The sequence below is a fragment of the Hydra viridissima genome, unplaced genomic scaffold, assembly GCF_058129835.1.
Source record: "Hydra viridissima isolate aposymbiotic clone 2 unplaced genomic scaffold, HvirCarnegie_v1 scaffold_8, whole genome shotgun sequence".
NCBI classification, from domain to species: Eukaryota; Metazoa; Cnidaria; class Hydrozoa; order Anthoathecata; family Hydridae; genus Hydra; species Hydra viridissima.
Window position 1 is genome coordinate 2,214,793 of NW_028324307.1, and position 9,978 is coordinate 2,224,770.

Below are 9,978 nucleotides of genomic sequence, written 5' to 3' on the forward strand. Positions count from 1 at the left end.
TTTATTTTGGAACGCAAACGCAAAACGTATGATTCGACCCAGCCCATTATTTCATCTTTACAGGGATGGCGTGAGAATCCATGCTAAAAAAGGACGGGGTTGTGCTCGAGCTTCTAACCAACATTAATACGCATCTGTTCTTTGATAAAGGGTAATCGTGGATTAGTCTGAACAGTTTCAACAAAAATGTTTGTCAAGGCAAAAAATACAGGGCATCCCGACTACGATGTCACTTCGCCCAACAGCTATATATCCTTTTTAAACGCGAACAGCCTCTATGGCTTGGCTATGGTACAGCCACTGCCTGTTAGCAGTTTTGATATGACCCAGCCGGAGCTGACTGAAGTCTTAGAGACTCCTAATGATGCTCCAGAGAGCTATGTCCAGGAGCTAGACATTGAGTACCTCGAAGAGCTGTACGGTACCCACAACGATTGTCCTCTAGCCCCCGAGACCATGATAGTCCCCGAAGGTTAGCTTAACATCTATCAGTAAAATCTTGTTGAGAATATTAAATTCGGATACAAGAGGTGTGTAAAGCTCGTCCTCAATCTCGGACGTAAGGAACGGTATGTCGTGCACTTTCGCAACCTAAAGCGTTACCTTTCGCTTTGATGGTGGTAATAAAAATCTATAGAGCTTTAAAATTCATGCAAGAGCCCTAGTTGGCGCCCTACATACAGATGAGAACTGATTTGAGGAAAAAAGCTTGCTCCAACTTTGAAAAAGACCTCTTTAAGCTGATGAACAACTGTGTCTTTGGTAAGACAATGGAAAATCTGCGAAAGAGATGCGTGTTGATCTCATGCGAGTCAGCAAGACAGATCGCCTGCAGAGGCTTGTCGCCAACCCAGCCTACCTATCACAGAGAATATTAGATGTTGACATTGGGTGGCCAGTTCATGAAAACCGGGAGTAATACATCTATACCTTCAATACCAGACTTTATGTAGATTTTGAAATTTTTCGGGGGGTCTGTTGTAGATTGTTGATCAATGACGACCATTTTCTCGATACACCTCACTTTTTCTTTCCTCTACCACTCCTTTTGCGACTCTGGTTACATTTGTTTACTGCCGCGATCATGAGTCTTTTGCCAGCAGCAAAAGCAAGTCAGAGATTCTCGGTGAGGAAACCTACAGCATTCGCTGCGATTCGGAAGATCCAGACAATAATAGAGCCGAATATGCCTGGTAATTCTTTAGAAGCATTCCCAGCGATCTAGCGCAGCGTGTCTTTAAGTCTGCCTATGACTACTTTTTCTTTCAATTCAGGCCTGGAGGCTTGAGACCAGGCCTGATGGTGCCATAGCTGGAGCGGCTGATACTTTATCTAAAATAGTAACTAACCACCCTTTCAAAGTGGCGATAGCTGTCTTTTTTTATTATCTACCTCATTATCTATGAGCTGCCTGGTAGTTTTCAGCTTGTTTGAGGCTATCGCAGAGGTTCGTCTTTAACCCCTCATTCTTGACAGATTCTCCAATATTTTCAAGGCTGTTGGAAAGTTTTTCCGCATTTTCAGGGCTCGGATCGAGTTGGTTTTCAGTGATCTTAACTAAACTTAGTTAGATCCTTCCCTATCCTCGAGCTTCGGGGATCAACTGCAATATGAGATTTTATTTAGCAATCGATCACAGATTGTCATCTCAACAGACACAGGGGCAGCTGTGAACTAATGTCTCAATAACATTTCTCTCAAGGCTTTCACCAACTCCTCTTGAATCATTTGGTCATTTTTTGTTGTATCCTATCAAGCTGAGCAAAAAAATGCCCAAAGGCATCAAGGTATTTACTGATAAGTACCAAAAGAGTGAGACAGCCTCTTCTACTTTACTTTAGGAAAAAATCACTCTGAGTTCTCAAGGACGTTTCGTTCTAGCTTTCAAAAAAATCATACGCCATAGGAGAATCCAACAAACAGGTACACTAACCAGCTGGTTGTTTGATACCAATATCTCATGCGACAGTCTGAAATACGTTGAGATTGCCGGTCCTAACGCAACCAATCTCAAACGTCAACCAGAAAAGACCATACCTCGACTTAACCCTTTGAGGGTGGGTTTTACAAAAGAGGCTAGAAATAACCTGTTCTACTCAATAGCTTATTATCTCCTAGAATGTTTGAAGGAACATGTCGCTACTTCGCTGGTACTAATCGCATCGCTTCTCCTGAGACAAATATGGCCTTGAAACTTTAAGCTATTTTTTTACCAAAATCAATCAAAAAAGAGAATGAGGTCATAAAACTGTAATAAAAAAGTGTGTCAAAATTGTAATGTCAGGCTTTAATTCAGTATTTTGCATGACCACCACTTTTAAGCAGGCTCAAATACGTTTTTACATAGATTCAATTAAATGCATATACAGTATTGGACAAAACATTTGCAACCAACATCGAACAATGCTAAAAAGTGTTCCTAATTTTACATGTCTTAAAAACGAAATGAACTATACTACCACAGCAAACAGTTCAGGAGTCTGGAGTCATAGCATGCCAAGACATGAACAATAAGCTGACAGGTGACAGCACACAGGCAGAATTTCGTTGACAAGTGCCATTTTGCAGCGGACAAAACAAGAGCAACTTTTTTGGTTTGTTTCATTTTCTTAAGTCTGGTCCGTGTCAACGTCACGGAAGTTTTTTAATAATTAAAGGAAGTATCCAGAAGTTTCCAGAAGTTTCCAGAAACATGCAGAAGCTTCCAGAAGTTTCCTGAAGAAGCATCTAGAAGCATCCAGTAGCATCCAGAAATATCCAGAAACATTCAGAAGCATCCAGACGCATCCAGAAGCTTCCAGAAGCATCGAAAAGAAGCATCTAGAATCTTCTAGAACAGGTTCACACAAGTTCACTTTACTATATAAGAGACATGTAAATCGACATGTAATTCAGTCAGTATATGGAAGTCAATCAGTCAGTATTATCAAGACAGTTTATCAAAGTGAGTTTTATCAAAGTGTTTTATCGAAGAACATCAATACAAGAAGTGAAATACAAGTGTTTCATTACATCAATACAGTCCACATCCAACCAAGACGTTGTGTTCCACAGAGCATTATTGTATCATGACAAGGTAAATGTAACACGGTAAGCCTTGAAAAGCGTGATTATTTATCTTCATCATTTTTATGACTTCAAGTGCAAAAATGGCTCCCGACAGTCTTGGATTGGAACTAAGAAAGAAAGTTATTGTCGATTACGTAAGTGGAATGTCACAAAAAAGTATTTGTGACAAATATCGCGTGAAAAAATGGACCGTATCAAGACTCTGTTCTAAATATCGTTCTACGGGGAAGTTGGCAGCAGATAACAAAGGTGGAAGACCGCGTTCTAACACTTCTAGAGAGGATTCTAAGATCGTCAGATCCGTCATGAAGGATCCCTGGATATCATCAGTCGAGATATAAAAGCAATTAGAGCTGCCTGTAGCTGACCGAACAATCAGACAACGTGCTGTTAAAGCCGGATTGTTTTCTCGACTCCCTGCAAAGAAACTGCTGATTTCACTAAAAAACCAGAAGAAAAGACTTCTGTTTGCTACATCTCATATTGACTGGAATGTGCAAAAATGGCGAACTCTCCTATTCAGTGATGAATCGAAGTTCAACATCATTGGGAGCGATGGCATTTGCCGTGTACGTCGACCGGCCGGAAAACGCCTCGATTTACGTTACTGCCATAAGACTGCGAAGCATGGTGGAGGCAATGTAATGGTCTGGGGGTGTTTTTCTGCTAACAGTCTAGGTCCAATACATCGAAACGATGGAATAATGGACCGTTTCATGTATAAAAATGTCCTAAAAAATGTTATGTTACTTCATGCTAAATGGAATATGCCAATAAAATTGGTTTTTCAGCAAGACCACAATCCGAAACATACTGCAAAAGTAGTCAAGCAGTGGTTTCAAGACAACCACCAATCGGTGATGGATTGGCCGCCTCAATCTCCAGATCTTAACCCTATCGAGAACCTGTGTGGAGAATTAATTGTGAAGGTGTTCGTAATAAGGATCAACTGTTTGAACAAATCCAAAAGGCCTTGGCAGCGATTCCACAAAGTTTCATTGATCACCTGATCGAATCTATGCCTCGAAGATGCAAGGCTGTGATCGACAACAAAGGATTCGCCACGAAATATTGATAGCAAAATACAGCTTGGTCAACATTTTGTCGAGTTGCACTTGTTTTGTCCAGAAGGAAATCAACTTTTTTTTAATACTTTTGATTAACTAATTAATTTTCGTGTACAAATAATGAACTTTGTGATGAATAAAACTTGAACTTTGTATCTAAACAGTTACATAGTTTTTTCTCTAAATTGAAAAAATGCAGCTCTTTTATATAAAGAAACTAAATTAGCATTATTTCAATTTTGCAACGCTTTTCACATTTTCTTATGATAATTTCTTATCCATCCATGGACAAATATTTTTGATTTGGTTTAGATCTGGAGATCGTGCAGGCCATGGTAGAAGAGTAATATGTTGCTTTTGAAACCACTCTTTCAACGAGTTGGCAATATGTGCCATTGCGTAGTCCTGTTGGAAAATCCAATTTTTACGCCTTCCAAAAAATGATCCCGCAGCAGGTAAAAGTTTATTTTCTAAGTTCTCTTTGTAATAATACTGGTTAATTCTTCCAATGTAAATTCCCATATACCTATCAAGCCGCAACCGCCTTGTACTCTTGGTATACAAAATCTTTCCTTATATTTCTCTGAAGTTAATCTTTTAACGATAAATTCTGATTTACGATTAACCACCTCGAAATTTGATTCATCACTATATATGACCTTAGACAAATCTTCTACTGACCAGTGAAGTCTTTCCTTGCACCACTTATATCTTTTAATCCTATCTGTCACCCTTAAAAGCGGTTTTTTGGTAACGACATAACAATCAATACCTTTTTTATAAAGACACCTAGCTGTGCTATAACTAACACAAACGTAACCAATCTTATTACTAAATTCAGCTGACAGTTCTCGGAAGCTAAGTTTAGGAGCTTCCCTTAACCTTCGATACAGTAGACTTTGATCCCTATAATTTAGTTATGAAGGCCTGCCAACTATTAGCGAAACTTTTACGTCATTTAAAGTTAGTAGTTTTTGAGCGTTGTTTGGACACAGCATAGTAAAACACCACATAATCTTTCTATTTTTTGTTAAATTTTTATGTTATCTTCGGATAGATATATTTGATATATTTGTATAGATTATTTCCCATTTTACATCTTGTAATACTAATTTTCTGCCTATTATTTTGCCTCTGGTGTGTCAGATATTTACCAATTGAAATATCTCTTGAAATAGTGGTAAGAAAGTGATTTTTTTTTAATTTAGTTTAAAGTTTTAATCAAAGTAAATATAAGTTTTCAGGATTCTTCTATAATTAATTTAAGAGATATTCAGTTTAAGTTTACTGATCATATAATTTTGACACATTTTGTTTTGTTATAAATTTTTGACCTAATTCTCCTTTTTGATTGATTTTCATTGATTTTTGTACTAAAATATCTTCTTTTTTTTTCTTAACAATCATGGAAATAATTTAAGTAATCGCTAAAAAATCTAAGTACTGCACAAAGCAGCAGCAAGACGAGGAAGAGAGCTGTGTGCGCTATCTCGCTCTAAAATACCCATGGAATAAGTGCATACGTTATCATTCAAATCAAGGTGGATGTTGGAAACTCGAGAGCTATTGTCAATACAAGACGTTCAACGAAGTTAAATTCTCAAAAATTGGTTTAGGACAACCGACTGGAGCGATCGAGTGATGTAAGGCATAAAATATTCAGAGGCTAGATACAAAGGATCAGGTCTAATGGCAAGTTTCGTACTTTTTGGAGCAGGTGTAATCCTTGGAATGAGTTCAAGATAGTTGTTAAGGGGGATTACCATTTTTCAGTCAAGTAAAGCATGTCTTAGGGGTTATGTGTGTTCGAAGAAAAATTATGACTTGAAATCAAGAAGCGTGATCACGAAACATTCCTTGATGAAGTACATTGGAAAGTTATATAGACATAGAGAAAAGGAGACAACCCGAGTTTATTTACGCATACGATAGCGCAGTACACGGTTCTAGAAGACCTTAAGCAACAGTATAAGAGTGAAGAGTAATGTACAATGAGACTACCAGAGGGCCATCAACTAACGGCAGTGGTTCCAAGCAACAAAAACAAAGTTTAGCCGGTGCTTCATCGAGATATTCACGAGAAGTTTGAACGTCTGTACCAAGGAGTTGAGGCATTGGAGACGAATGTGGGACTTTCCAGCTATTAACGAATTGCGGAAAGCACATCTCGAGTTAAAATAAAATGAAACGTAGTGGCCGTATCAACGGTGATGTCAATAGCAAACGCCATTGTTTGACGCGACCGGGCTTTTAAGTTTATGTGGCACCAATGATCATGAAATCTTTAGTGAACGCCATCCTTGAACAAGATGACGAAGTGAAAAAAGAGACCTCGACATACGAAGATGATATTTTTGTTGACGAGAATGTAGTTAGCATGGAGTGCGCTAGAAAACATTTTTCAAAATATGGTTTGAAAAGTAAGGATAGCGAAAGAATTGATGTTAGAGGACCGGGAGTCCTTGGATTGCCCATGAAGAGGTTGTCGGAAAACGGATGTGGTCAAGAGGCAATCGTCTGGATAAATTATTGTGGAAATTATTGAGGAGGACGGTTTCCTCTATTTATAGATAGTTCGTGAGTCTCTTACCAGTGTACGGCTGGTTGCGCGTTGTTTGCTATATTAAGTGGAAGGTTGTTTCTTTGACAAGTGAGTCGGATGATTTACCGTCGGTGATATAGGGGTGAGGTGTGTGTTGGACGAAGTGTTAGAGAGGGCGGGAGAAAATGACCTTATGGTGAATGGGAAGTACAAAGTGATAAAGATAAAGTATGGGTTGATCCCAGCTCTTCAGAATTAGGAGCACTTGTCCAAAAAGAGCGATCAAAAATTTCCGTATTGGAGGCTATCTACAGATAAAACGTTTCAGTTGACAAAGATGCAGCGAGTCAAATGAGTAAACTACATATCTGTACCGAAAGGGTCAAAGGATTGTTTTTCAATTTACAACAATATATTTCAAATAACTTTCTAGAAACTTCTATATCTTACTCTTTTCCAAACATATATAGTTCTTTAATTCAATATCTGCAGCAAATTTTATTTTCAACAACTTAAATCTATCCATTAATTATATCTTGCATATATCTTTTCCGAATATCTAACACAAATAACAGCAAAATACTTGATCTCCATGTGGAACTTAATCTATAGTATAATATATATGAGATGGAAAACAAATCTTATAATTTAATAAAAGTTATAAGATTGTTTAAATCTCCTATATATTCTGATAATTATATTGGGGAGATTGTTAACAATCTTATAACTGAGGTAAATCAAAAAATGGAAAAAAAATACTATTACCTAATCTACCAATTAATACAGGATGGTTTAACTAAAATGGTCAATGGTTTAGGAAAATATCTTTTTTAAATAGAATATTGTATTGTGATGAAGTCATTTGAAGAAAAATTTAAAGAGACAATGGATTGTGCTTCAGAGACTAATTATACGTATTTCTAAAAGACGCAAAAGCTATAAACTTTATCTGCTATGATCATGTTAGATAAGAGATGACACTTTTCGAGTTTACAAGAATACGTAAAATAGCTTGCAAGAAACCATATGGATTGGTGGTTATAGAACTAGTAAAATAACAAATGGAATGTATTGATGTAGATTTCATACTTTTTACTATTCACAATTATGTTTTGGTTAGCAATAAAATGGTAGAAAATACTTAAAAATAAAAAACTTTTAGAATATAAAAATGGAAACAAATGTTAAAATGTTTGGAAATTTAGTGGAAATTTAGTGGAAATTTAGTGGAAATTTAGTGGAAATTTAGCGGAAATTAGGCGTAGCAATTCTAAATTAAGCATTCAAATTGTATTGTCTGATAATAATAATAAGTATAAATAAAATAAGTAAGAAATATATATAAACGATAATAATATAAAAATAAGACACATTTAAGAACAAAGTTTAATTCTCAGTTACAAAAACAAAAAAAATTTAAATGTGCATTTGTTTACTTCGAAATGTACTGCAACATTGATTCGACAAATAATTGTTTCTAATATTCACATAATGGAATGTTATTTACAAAGCAACGAGTAGCCATGAGCCAGCATCTATTAATTAAGCTAGCATCATAACTGCCTAATGAATTAGAATCTATTAGTAGTGCTGTACAAAAAAAAAATGACAGTACAAACGATCGGTACTACATAACCATATGAGCATATTAAATTCTACTGTGGGGAAGCTTATTCTAAGTGAATCAAAATGCTGTTTATAGCAATACAACCATCCAAAAACATTAATCAATATTTTACACAATAACAAATACAAATGAAAAGACGCCAACGCCCAAAGCAATATAACCAATATAAAAAGCGAGAAACGAAAAAAAAAAAAGAAATACGAAAGAGAGGAGCAGATGCGAAAGATAGACAGTCAGGAGTGGCAGAGACAGAGAGAATAGGATGGATAGCTATAACACGACTAGTAGTGCGGATTTTTAATATTACAAAAGGAGAAGAGAAGAAAAAGTTTTCATAGAATTGAAAGCGGAGAAATATTTATTAACGATATTTAAAGGAAAAGAATTGTTATTATTAGAGTTTAAACGAGAAATTTTGCGCCTAAAAAAAAGTAAGCGCATTACCATTATAAGTCAGAATACTACCGTTAAATACCAAGATTATATTTATGTTTCTTTAAAATGTAAAAACAGATAGAATATTTAGATGGGTCTGAAACATGATGAGAAAAATGTTCAATGAGTTACTGATGAAATAAGCCATGTGACTAATGAAAAGTTTTTTTTTGAAAACTTATATCATCTTGACGTAGGTGAGCTTAAAAGTTTTAGATATATTGGTATACCTGCAGCTGGAATTGTGAATTTAATAGGAGTAGATTTATAATTTTTTTACTAATAAAAATGATCGTTGATAAATTCGGTAGTGTTCCATCCGCAACTAATTCAATTGAAGATGGTGTACCAAAGGTTAATACTTAATGGCCGAGTTGAAAGTAATTAATGATAAAACAAAAAATGTGATAGATCCAACTACCCAGATAACACACTAACATCGGCCCGATATCGGCGCGACGTCCACATGTAATCAGGTACAGATGTAACTTTGATGTATTTTTGACGAGCGGCTATTCATCGACAGGGCGTAAACAAAAATGTAAAAGTGATATCAGCGCGATGTTCGCATTTAATCGGCTACAGATGTAATTTTGATGTATTTTTCACGGGCGGCTGCTCATCAGCAAGAAGTAAACAAAGTTTTAAAAATGACATTGGTAATTTACCTTATGATGAATAAGCTGATGAATAGCCGATCAGGAATTGCCCGGAAAAAATACATTTAAGTTATATATGACGTATAAAAAAGAAAACAACAACAATATTATTAATTATTGCAATAAATAATTATAACTATATGCTACATTTAATATAGATTGTTTGTTGTATAAAGTATTGTAAGTTTATAGGATCATTATTTACTTATACTTTTGTCATTTAAATATTACTTTTTAAAATTGTAGACATCACAAAAAAATGTTTACAATATAAAATTTAAGTAAAAATAAATAAAATTTAAGTAAAAAAGCTTTATTATATTATTTAAGCGATCACTAACTTTAAAAAAAATTCTGTGATATTATTTCCTTCGTTAAAGGAATCGTTAAAGAACTAAATACAAAAATATTGTAAAACCACAAATATTTTAAAACTACAAACTTAAAAGATTATTAACCTGTCATAAATCAGCATATAAAATTGAATATGCCACTGCATTAATGCAGTGGGCATGCATCGTCCGCGCGGCGTCCGTAGGACGTCCATAAGACGTCCAGACGTCCTTGCGACGTCCGTGG